A 12698-nucleotide genomic window follows, 5' to 3' on the forward strand; every position below is an offset into this window, starting at 1 on the left:
AAGGACGGAGACAAACCCAAAAAGCAAAGAGCAAATAGCATAAACAAATCTGAGGAAAGAGACAAGGCACAGGACAAAGTGACTCACCTCTGAAAAAATGAGTCTTCTCTGCTCCTTCTCTGCTCCCTCCTTCTCCCGTGTGTGTGCTCCTTTCTCTGCTCCCTCCTTGCTGTTGGAAGAGGCGAAAACAGGCGAAAACGCAACCAGTGTTGATATGTTAGTTCAAAATCTATATTTGGAGAAGGCGGGCTATTTTTAGTTTAAACATACCGTCGCGTTTATATTCGCGTTTATAAACGCGTGTATATTAGCGTGTATGATATTTTAGCTGCATTTATACACACGTTTTGCAGAAATTACCCTCGTTAATACACGCGATTTTTAGGAAGTAGCCGCGTTAATACACGCAATTTTTAGGAAATAGCCGCGTCAATACACGCGATTTTTGTGCTGTCATTAAAAACATATTATGATTTTGTTTTTTCTGGTTTGTACACAGGATGTCATCAACCTCTTCAAGTAGTTCTGGGGAAGATGAGACAATGCGTCATCGTAATCGCGATGTGTGGTTGGGACAACGGATCAAATGTATGTGTAATCGATGTCAAGGATGCATTGTACAAGCACGTCGAAGCACCTTGAATCACATCTCCATGTATGGAGAATGGAATCAAACAGGTTTAAAGGTGAGTAGATGTAAATTGATGGTATTCAAATGACTCATGGTATCCAAATTAAATTAATAGAGTTATAATATATAAACTCTAATTGAAGCAGGATTAATTGAAGCAGGATGCAGTACCACACCCTAACATGGTACCCTACGCGCGACGAGAGCACGTAAAGCATCGACGAGATGATGCTGGAGCTTCGGGATCTATTGTCAGAGATGAGTGGGAAAGGGATGACAATAGCCCTGCACCCCACGAAGTTGTGGAAGAGGAGGTGCTTGATGATATGGTGCGGAATCTTTTTAAGGATGATCCCAAAGGTATGGACGACGATGATATGGAACAAGAGCACCTTTATAAGGCTTCATCGACACCGGTGTTTGAAGGGTGCACATCCTCAGTTTTACGTGCTTCACTTGAACTGCTTAATATACAAATAGTTTATGGATGGAGCAATGCAAGTCTTGACGCATTGTTGAAGTAAGCATTCTAACTTACAAATTTGAATTAGTGGTTTAAGGTTTAGGATTTAAGACTAATTATAATTTATGATATTGGATGCAGGCTATTATCAAACATGCTTCCAAAGGAAAATAGACTACCCACCTCAAGAGACATAGCGAGGCGCTATGTGACATCTCTTGGAGGACTGGATTATGATAAAATACATGCATGCGTCAATGATTGCATTCTCTTTCGTGGGATGCATAAGGAGGCTCTACATTGTCCCACTTGTGGTGAAGCAAGTTACAGAACAGATATGAAGAGTTTTGATGTACCTCGTAAAGTCTTGCGACACTTTCCTATAATTCCTCGCATCAAACACATGTTCAAGTGCAAATCCATAGCAGAGCTCATGTCATGGCATTCCTCACATCGATCGGATGATGGCATGTGGAGAATTCCCGCAGACACTCCTGCTTGGAAGCATATTGAAGATGAGTGGCCCAGCTTTAAAACAGAGCCCAGAAACTTGAGACTTGGCCTGGGTATGGATGGAGTGAATCCATTTGGTTTCAAAAGCACCGCATACAGCGTGTGGCCAGTTGTGTTTGTGAATTACAACCTTCCACCATCAATGGCGATCAAGAAGGGACATCTTATGTTATCCCTTCTAATTCCAGGGAAACATAAAGTCAAGCATATGGATGTTTATCTTGAACCACTGATTGATGAGTTGGAGGAACTATGGAGAGGTGTTGCGGTGGTGGACATTAGTAGGCCTCCCTCCTCTCGACACTTCGACTTAAAAGCAGTGTTGATGTGGACAATGCATGACTTTCCAGGATACAGCGATTGTTCTGGTAAGAATTCTAATTACCTCCCTACTCTATTACTATTGGCTATATATATTAATTAGACGGTTTGACTTTATTATTCTAACTTTTATTTATATTTTAACAGGTTTGAAAACATCGGGTAAACATGCATGTCCTGTTTGTGGCCCTTCGTTAGTACATGAGTATGCTGACAGTTTGTGTAAGACTATATTCGATAATCATCATCGATTTCTCCCCTCAGATCATCCTAAATATGTTGCTAGTAAGAGTAACATTCCTCCACAAACACTTCGTGCAAAAGATTGGAAGCGTATTTGGGAGTCTACAACTATTCTTCCTCCAGATGGCATGAACAAGTATAGTGATGTTTTTTCAATCTTGTTTTGTGTAGTCTCTAATTGGATTAAAGGTCACATAGAGCAATCCCTTGTGTAGGTACTCCATTTTTTTTCGGCTGCCATATTGGACCCATCTTAAGATCAACCATCTTCTTGATCCCATGCACATCTTCAAGAATGTGGGATCTGGTATTTGGGAACATATTATTGGTAAACGAGACAATGTTAGCGTACGTGAGGACTTGCGAGTCGCAGGACGTATGCGTCAAGCTTGGCCACGAGAGGTGGGTGGACACGTTCGTCTTCCGCCTGCACCATGGATTATATCAAAGAAAGAGGAGAAGCAGGTAAAGCAAGCCATCACCACTTTGCGTACTCCCACTGGATGCATGAGATCATTGAAGGGAGCCTTTACAACCACTAAGAAAAGAGGCGTTGAGCAACTATATGGGTTGAAGTCCCACGATTGGCACAAGATGCTTCAAGTAAGTGTTTTCCAAGTCTTGTACGTACGTTGAAATTAAATTTTGTAATGCCATAAACCATAAATGTGCTCTTATGTGCGCAGTTCATACTACCTACTAGCATCGACCATTGTGCAAATAAGAGTTTGAAAAAATGTATTTATAAGATGGGCGAGCTTGTGAGGTATGTAAAACCCATGCTCAGATCACCCTTCATTATACCTTGCAAAATGAACGTGCATGAGGTATAACGTACTATTTATTTATTTTTCAGATATGTTAGTTCCAAAGCAATTGATCCAGCCACGTTGGATGATGCACGTGTTATGGCAGTGGAGGTGGTTTGTTTGGTAGAGGAGACTTTTCCGCGAACCATTCTCACAAGTCAACTACATCTCATTGTGCATTTAGTGGACGAAATTGCTTTATGTGGTACTGTGCATGCACGCTGGATGTTCTTCCTAGAGCGCTTCATGAAGACCTTAAAAGACTTTGTGAGGCAAAGTGCAAGGCCTGAAGGAAGCATGGCCGAGGGTTGGTTGATACAAGAGTCTCTTGTATATATTTCAGAATTTCTTGGTCAGGTGGACAGCTCTTTGCCACGACTATGGAGCAATGAAGAGGACTTGAGGATGACCTCTATTGTGCCTCAAGGAAAAGGACAGAGTAAAGTAATTGACAGAACATTGATTGATGATCTCAATTTCACTTGTATCCTTAATAGTGATGTGATGAGCAGATGGGTTACAAGATATGAGGATGCAAAGACAAAAAGGCAAGCAAAAAGAGCTCTCTTTTGGAGGCAACATGGCTCTCGAAAGGCGTACCCTAAGCATCTAGCAACACTTCCGAATGATATCCATGTTGATTAGTTGCATGAGGAAATGGAGAGAGCAGAGAGCGACGAGGGGCTGCATATTACGGCGGAAGAATGGGAGTATGCACGAGGATGCATGTCAAAGGTACATAGAACTAATGTTTTGCATTAGTTGTAAGTGATTTGCTTTTAATATTTATTCACATTGCTTACACAAATATTGCTTCTATTTTGGTCCAGTGCACTATGTTCAATGCTATATGGTGTGAAGGCAAGCATTTTTGAACACAAAGAATTGATGAAAAGAGAAATACACAAGATTGCGGTGTCATTAGTAGCTTTGAGGGAGCTAATGGAAAAATGGATGATTATTGTGGCATAATCCAAGACATATTTAGGCTTGACTTTCGTTGCTTCTTTGTGTATGTTTTGGATGTCAAATGGCAAATGAACGTGGTGGAAAAAGGGCCTGATGCAACGATAAAACGCCACGCAAGTGGATATGTAACTATTGACTCTACAAAGTTCTAGCAAACAAAGAAAGATAGGCTCGTATTGCCACAACAATGTGAGCAGGTATGCATTTTTTTACTAATGTGTTTCATGTACATATATATCTAAGCTCGCGTACGCCTTGACTTTTGATATGCTAATTAATTACTGTACTATGTGTATTTGAGTAGGTTATCTATCTACCAATGGTGCATGACATCAAATGGTGGTACGTCATCCCTATTGCACCACGTTCCAAAGTGATGTATAATACATTCACTGATATGGAGCATATGGAGGATGTAACAAGCCGCAATGAAGATGATGTCGAACATGCCATTGAAGATGTTGTGATCGATGATCAAGAAATAAGAGATGATCATGATAATGAGGATGAGCATGCCATTTCTCATGATCATGAGAATGACCCTACCATTGAGGATGATGGTGATGTTGATGAGGATGATCAGGACATCGATACCATTATCAATGGAGTACAGAATATCGATAGTGGAATAAATTTAATCGTAGCCTTACAAATTGATCAAATGGATATTGATGTTGATCGTTTGGCAAGGATGGATCTTATTGAAGATGAGATCGAACCCTAACCAATCCGTCACTGTATGTTCTAAATTGATGACATTTCTATCATCTCATATGCATGATTTATTTTTGAATATATTTCATTGTTGTAAATGCATGTAGTGGGATTGTGTAATGATGTATACTGTAATGTACTATGAGATGGTTTAAAGAAAATAGTTTTTAATTTTGTAAAGGAATTCAGTTTTTCTTCAGTTTTTCTCTGCCATGCGTGTATTAATCCGTGTATAGTAGCGTGTATTTATCCGTGTATAATAGCGAGTATTAATCCGTGAATATTACCGTGTATAGATGCGTGTATTACTGCGTGTATATAAATGCGTTTATACACGCGTTGATAAATGCAAACATACACGCGAACTTAAATGCTAAAATACACGCGCCCGATTCTATTCAAATACAAGCGCGACCATACACGCGTTCGTAATTTATCGCGTGTATGAAACGCGTGTATGGCAGCATTGTCTTGTAGTGTATGCATAGAGCCTATGCATGAGGTTTATGCATAAGCTTATGCATACATGCTAATGCATAAGCTTTATGCATACATGCTTATGAACATAGATTATTTACAAGACTATCAATAGAGCTTATGCATAAGCCTATGAAAGCATGCATGCATAAATAGAGATTATTCACAAGCCTATGAATAGAGCTTATGCACAAGCCTATGCATAAGCTTTATGCATGCATGCTTTATGAAAGCATAGATGCATAAGGCTTATGCATAGACTTGTGCATAAGCTCCATGTATAAAGCTTATGCATAGATCTTTTGCATTATGCTTATGCTTAATGCACAAATTCAGAAGCCTATGTATAAGCTTAATATAATGCATATTGCTAATGCATTAATCTCTATGCATAAGCTCATATATAATATTTGCACATAGAGCTCATGCATAGGGTTATGGCTTATGCTTAATCATAGGCTTATTCATCAAGCTTATGCATAAGCCTAATGCACAAGATCTATGTACCGGCTCAATGCATAAAGATCATGTATAATCATAGGCTTATTCATTAAGCTTATGCATAAGCCTAATGCACAAGATCTATGTACAAGCTCAATGCATAAAGCTTATGTATAAGCTCTATGCATAAAGATCATGCATAGGCTTATGGCTTATGCTTAATCATAGGATTATTCATTAATATTATGCTTAATCATAGGCTTATTCATTAAGCTTGTGCATAATAATAATGTATATGCTTGTGCATTAATCTTACGCATAAGCATAATGCACAAGCTCTATGCATACATGCTTATGTACAAGCTCTTTGCATAGGCTTATACATAATCATGTATGCATAGAGCTTGTGCATTATGCTTATGCGTAAGCTTAATAAAACATGCATGCATAAGCTCTTTGCATACGCTTGTGCATAATCATGTATGCATAGAGCTTGACATGCATTATGCTTATGCATAAGCTTAATGCACAAGCCTATACATAAAAATTATGCATAAGTATAATGCACAAGCTACATGTATAATCTTTATGAATAAAGACCGTATTAGGTATTATGGAAAAAATCCCGCATTATGGGAATTTTGAAATTGAGAGGTTTCATGTATTATGGGAATTTCCCACTTAATGTGGAAAAAGTTATTGTGGAATTTCTTAATATAGAACAGAGGAAGGTAGTGTTGAGATAATCACTGTTCGAACCAAAAAAATGGTATAATTAGTATTTGTGCATAAATATATTTGAAAGGAGTTTGATAATCATGTAGAAAGGTGGTGTTGATAAACACCATTAATAAAAAAGTGGTATTTGTTTCTTTGCAAGGACCTACACCAATTGAGTTGTACACTGCACAAAATTTATGAAACAATTGAACAAATAAGATAGAAACATTATTATATCAAAAAATTATAGGAGGCACAAAGAAAAATTTCATTCAATAAGTGAAAATAAAAAATAAAGAAGATAGTACCAAAGTACATCTCTTTTGGATATTAGAGTTATAACCTAAAAATCCACATTGTCAATATTGCATCTACAAATGCTACTCCTCATTGAAGGAACCATCAATATGAGCTTCATCCTCACAAGCCAAGCCTAAGCATGCTTTTGCTTTACGGGCTTCCTTTTATGGTATCTTGATTCTTTTGTATGGTGGTGGATTCCTTGGTCTCCACGACCAAAGAATTGCATCAGCATTTTCCCATACTTGTTGTTCTGCCTCATTAATTTGCCAATATCCCTTCCAACAATCAGCATAAGCTTGAGTATCTGTCAAACCTTTCTTCCTTGCACAAGGTCCCCAATATTGAATCAAGAGTTTCTTGTAATTTAGTGATGTAGGCTCATCATAAATATCCGATCCAGCCATAGCAAGCCAAACTGGATAGATGTTTGTGTCATCTGGGTGTAGCATGACAAAGTGTCCTTGCTGAACATGTAGCATAGGGTTAAATGCCTCCCTTGGTTTATCCCATGCAGGCCCACAATAATGATCATTATGTTCTTCAATACCTAAGAATATTTGTGCCTGCAATTGTTCAACATTCATATCATCTAATTGGTGGGACCCTTTAGATTTTGGCCAAAAATCTGTGTACTTTCTTGCCTCTGATTGTATTGGTTTTCCAAGCTCTTCGATTACATTACTCCAATAATCTATCACGGGCCTATAATATCTTGGCACAAATGAACCATTATTTAGATTCTGCCAAAATTTTATGTTACCCTTCAATCCGGATATTACTTCTGCATGCATCTTTATATGCTCGTACATTGGTAGTAGAGGTGGATCTCCTTTTGGTAACCTTGGTTTACCTTCACTGTCTGTCTTCCAAAGACGGATACTTCCACTCCAATTACGAATAGCTACATGTGCCTTAAATTGCATTACCGGTGTGTCTCCTTCCATGAAGAACCTGAATAGAAGTGGTTTGGAGTGACATATAAGTGCTTCTTGCCCATCACAAGGGTTGTTGCAAGATCAAGGTATCCAGTTTTGTCCAGTTTATGCTGGACTGGGACAATGCTTAGAGAGAAAATTTGGGGAGGTAGGGTACTTCAAATGAGATCAAGAAACTAATAGAAAATACATATGCACTAAAATTGACCCAATAAAACTTAAATTAGTTTAATTAATGAAAATTTATCAAAAATATGTTGAAACTAATAGAAAATACATATGCACTAAAATTGATCCAATAAAATATAAATTAGTTTAATTAATGAAAATTTATCAAAAGTATGTTGAAATGATAAAAATTTGATCTTTTCATACTTAGAAAGATCCAATGTTTTTTCCATAGATGCACCATTACAAGTACGCTAGTCTCTATAGATTTTAGATTATTTACTTTAGAAATATAATTTTACTAATTAGATTATTAATATTTGCAGGCCTTCTGATAACCTGGAAGAATTTTAGAAAAGATATCATTAAAAATCCAACCATTGAATTTGAAATTTTGACTAACCACCACATTCTACTCATGTCTCTTTATCTAACACTCTTTTGATCTACATGATTGAGCATTTTAAGTGGTAGATATTGTGGGTACAAAAAGTGCCATATATTATAACACTTTAAAGACCTTGAAATATTTAAAGAAAATAGACAAATAGCTTAAAATTTTCTCAAAAAATCAAGTTAAGCTCTATATTTTGTGAAGATCTAATGTCCAAAGTGGGAATCTCATATGAGTTTATATGTAAAAGATATTAGTATTTTATGGAATCCGTCCAAATTTGGGACAGCGTGTATACATTGACGTTGTACCTAAGGAAATGAGGAATTTTGACTATTTAATGCTTAATTAGATTATGCAACTATATTCTAAATTTTGCATGTGATGTTCCAACAAAAGAACTTGAAAGGAAATTCCTTTGTTAGCTAGGAGAGAGCTGGTTGTGGTCTCTACTTTCGAATCCTGTTTATGAAAGTGTAGCGTCTTTTTGCAGAGGTTTAGGCAGCAATAACCTCATTAGTTACATCTCCATCATTATCCTCATTACATACATCAACATGTTCAACATGCATGCCATTAAGCGGAACATAGCGTTGCAATGGGCTCCCATCCAGCATTGTCAGCTGTTTAATAGGCCATTTAACTAGGGTGATACTATCCACTTGCGGCATAGTTTGAAATTCATTTACACTTTCAATAGCCACACCCACACAACCATCACCAAGTTGTTGAAAGTTGACACATTCAAATGGAAACACATATAAGATAGTCCCTTGATTGATAGTTTGTATCATGCTCTCATCCTTTAGAAGAACCATCTCATTCTTCCAAGATTGTCAGATTTGCATGTCAAGTTCTGGAGATGTTATCGGTATTGCATCTATAATTGGAGGTTCTACAGGCTCTTCTTGATCTGCATCACTGCATCTTTCACTCCACTCTCCAAATTCCAGCTCCCTTGTGAAAGGCCTTAAAAGCATTTTTGGCCAACGAACATTACTCCATAATGCATTTTTTAGATAAATGAAATGGTATCCATTGTAGGGAATGGTAGTTCCACATCCTTCAAGCATTCCTCCACAAGTAATGACACATTTTCTTGACCAATCTTTGTTCCACTACAAGTGGAATTTGGATCAATTCTACACACGCACCCAATACCAACAAAATCATTGTTCAACATCATGTAGACCCTCCCTCCAGATTGGAAATCCATACTACACATAATCATGTTGGACTTGTTAAACTAGTAATCAAATCTAGCAAGCAACTTTTTTTTTATTGGAACCTACATCAGACTCTACCATGAAGTATAGCTCTACCATGTGGCCGAGCTAGAACTAGAGCTAGAACTAGCTCTATCATATGGTAGAGATAGAACCCATTGAAGACTATCTCTACTATCTGGTGGAGTTAGACTTCAAAGCATTCTAGTGATACCATGGTGTCTAGATAGATTATTTTGATATAGCTCTACCACATGGTAGAGCTAGATCAATGAACTCTAGCTCCGTTACATGATATAGTTACATTGATGCATTCTAGTTCCACCACATGATATAGTTACCAGATAGTAGAGCTAGTTCAATGTATTCTAGCTCCACCACATGGTAGAGCTAGACCTCTAGGCATTCTAGGTCTACAACGTGGTTTATGGTACAGCTAGATTGATGCATTCTAACTCCACCACATGGTAGAGCTAGACCTTAAAGTTCTTCGATGTGGTCTAGGTAGAATACAGCTCTACCACGTGGTAGAGCTAGATCAAATACTTTGAGGTCTAGCCCTACCATGTGGTGGAGCTAGAATTGCATTTAAGGTCTAGCTCTACCATGTGGTGGAGCTAGAATGCATCGATCTAACTGTGTACCATGCAGATCAAAAAAACCAATTACTCCAAGAAGAGAACTACTTCACATGACAAGAACCAAGGAGCTAGAATTGCATTTGATCTTGCTCTATCACGTGGTAGAGCTGTATTCTACCTAGACCACATCGTAGAGCTGGAACTATTTGAGGTCTAGCTCTACCATGTGGTGGAGCTAATGTAGATCAATAAAACTAATTACTCCAAGAAGAGATCTACTTCACATGATGAGAACCAAGGATCTAGAAAAAAGGTCAGACTCCATTAGTCCTAAAAATCTATATAAACTTGTAGTCTCTCATTCAATGCAATAGAAGTGTTTATGTAATCATGGTTTATGTGTGAATTGATCTTCCCTAGTCCTTGATACCTAACAATCTATGGTAGGAATCAATGTTTCAAATTTAGGGCTTGTTATAGGAATTGCATCTGTAATTGGGGGATCAGAATGATCCCCTTCTTCATCACCGCTATAGCTTTCGTTTGATCAAATTAAGTTGCCATTCATGATAGTAGATTGCAAAATAATCTTTGGCCATCGAACGGCACTCCATAATAAGTCTTGGAGAGATGTTGTAGGAAAAGGTAGGAGTCCAAAAACATCTTTCAAACATTCCTCCACTAGTATGGATACATTTCCTTGCCCTATCTTTGTACCAAAATCCCCTTGAATTTATACATATACTTTAACCTATAATAAATTTAAACTTAAATTATATGGGTTTATATATAAATAGGTTTGATTTATATAGCTATATAAAGTCTATAAATAAGTAAAGTATAATTGTAAACTATAAACATGCTTTAAGTTACTATAGTTAACCTACATATTTAAATATAGCTTTAATCCTATTTAAATAATCGCTTCACGGCCCATCGCTCGCCTCTCTCTCCTATCGAGGCTGCTGCGGGCTAGGCCAGCCATGCCCACCGCTCACCTCTCTCTCCCTCGTGATTCTGCCTCCGTGCGCACACATGGCAATCTCTCTCTCTCTGCTCCATCTTCCACCGCCATAGCTAGGCTCCTTCATTCAAATTTCAAATTTGAATTTCCCTCCCTCCAGTCAAGGGGCCATTCCCACGTGCCACTTCCACAAACACTAGGGTCTTTTCACATTACAATTAAAAAAAGACCTATAAAACGAGGCTTGAAAAAGGTAAGTTGAAGAAGTTATAAATATCTATACCAAATAATGATCAAAACTAGGGCAATGTTCAGTCTCAATACCTATTAACCTGAGGCTCTTGATCGTCAATTAATACACACATAAGCATAAATTTATTGGTGGTTCTAGATTTAGAAGGTGAGATGGGGCCACGTATCAACTTGACCCATGCCCAACACATGACCTCAAAAACATCATATTCGACACAAGCCTCACCTTATTGTTATAATTATTCCTATGCTTTACAAGGGTTATCACAACCCTTTTTTGCAACCCGTGAGTTGGAATAAGTTCCTATAGGCACGGTGAGTTGGAATAAGTGCCTACGAGCATAAATCCCAAAAAAAAAACTTAACCCTCTCCTTCTTAAACTTATCTAGTTTCAATCAGAGCTCCATGTTCACTAAATCAATTATAGAAGGGTTGTTGCAAGATCAGGGTATCCAGTTTTGTCCAGTTTATGTTGGACTGGGACAATGCTTGGAGAGAAAATTTGGGGAGACAGGGTACTTCAAATGAGATCAAGAAACTAATAGAAAATACACATGCACTAAAATTGACCCAATAAAACTTAAATTAATATAAATTAGTCTAATTAATGAAAATTTATCAAAAATATGTTGAAATGATAAAAATTTGATCTTTTCATACTTAGAGTGATCCAAATTTTTTTCCATAGATGCACCATTACAAGTATGCTGGTCCCTATAGGTTTTAGATTATTTACTTTAGAAATGTAATTTTACTAATTAGATTATTAATATTTGCAGGCCTTCTGATAACCTGGAAGAATTTTGGAAAAGATATCATTAAAAATCCAACCATTGGATTTGAAATTTTGACTAACCACCACATTCTACTCGTGTCTCTTTATCTAACACTGTTTTGATCTACACGATTGAGCATTTTAAGTAGTAGATACTGTGGGTACAAAAAGTGCCATATATTATAACACTTTAAAGACCTTGAAATATTTAAAGAAAATAGACAAATAGCTTAAAATTTTCTCAAAAAATCAAGTTAAGCTCTATATTATGTGAAGATCTAATGTCCAAAGTGGGAATCTCATATGAGTTTATATGTAAAAGATATTAGTATTTTATGGAATCCGTCCAAATTTGGGACAGGGTGTATACATTGACATTGTACCTAAGGAAATAAGGACTAACGTTCTTATCACGGATGCACTTTCACATCATTACTTCTGGTTCATATTTTCACATTTGTATAGGGGCTTGGGTTTTTCCCTTGTACTCCCCAAGGATTTTTTTCATCCATAGCTAGAGACCCTTGTTTGAGTGGGGGTGTTGGAGCTCTATATATGGCTCACTCTACCTAACTTGGTCTCACCTATATATATGTATCTTGTCCTCAATATGAATCAGTCTTTGGGAGCGTACATGATGTGTCTCTTGTCTCGTCTCTTTCTCTCTACATTTCAACAGTTCACACCGTCCATACCCAATCCAAGTCTCAAGCTCCTAGGTTCTTCCTTGAAGCTTGGCCATGTGTCTTCAATATGCTTCCACGCAAGAGTGTCTGCGGGAGTTCTCCACTTGCCATC

This window comes from Cibotium barometz, chromosome 57 (assembly GCF_041138505.1).
Source record: "Cibotium barometz isolate CiBa-2024 chromosome 57, ASM4113850v1, whole genome shotgun sequence".
Classification (NCBI taxonomy): domain Eukaryota; kingdom Viridiplantae; phylum Streptophyta; class Polypodiopsida; order Cyatheales; family Cibotiaceae; genus Cibotium; species Cibotium barometz.